Genomic DNA, 555 nt, shown 5'->3' with positions numbered 1-555 from the left:
GGGGGGGGGGGTAGGGAGGTGGGTTGCCATTACAAGGCAGGGTGATCTTGGGGGGAGTCATGAAGAGTAAGGTAGGTGTATTGGGTTTCCATTGACTGCTTTGCATGCATGAATTAATTATTATGTTCTTAAGGGTTGCAATTTACTGGGTCAGACAGAGGTCCCCCTTGCTCAGACTCCTCTGAGCAGCAGGGAGCGCCACAACTTTCCCCAAGCTGCTCCTGGAGCTGGGCAGGAAGCCACTCTGAGTTCTCTCCTCCGCTATGGAGCTGCTACTGCCCTGGTCCCAGAGAGGGCTCCTGCCTGCTTCCCATTGGTCGGTCCCGACCTGCTCCACCTGGGCTAGCCCCAGACTCCTGCCACTGGTGTTGCTGCTGCCCACCCCACCATTAGGGGGCGGTGCACATCCCACTCCACACACCTATTCCTACTTCTTGTTCCTGCTTCCCACCCCTGCTGCCAAGCTGCTGGCCATTGGGCAGCCCAAGGGGACACCACAGCACCAGTGGGGCCCCTCCAAAACCACCCCCAATATCAGCTACCTAAAGGGACCCT

The sequence above is a fragment of the Alligator sinensis genome, unplaced genomic scaffold (genome assembly GCF_000455745.1).
Source record: "Alligator sinensis unplaced genomic scaffold, ASM45574v1 scaffold675_1, whole genome shotgun sequence".
NCBI lineage: Eukaryota > Metazoa > Chordata > Crocodylia > Alligatoridae > Alligator > Alligator sinensis.
This window is presented reverse-complemented; position numbering follows the sequence as displayed.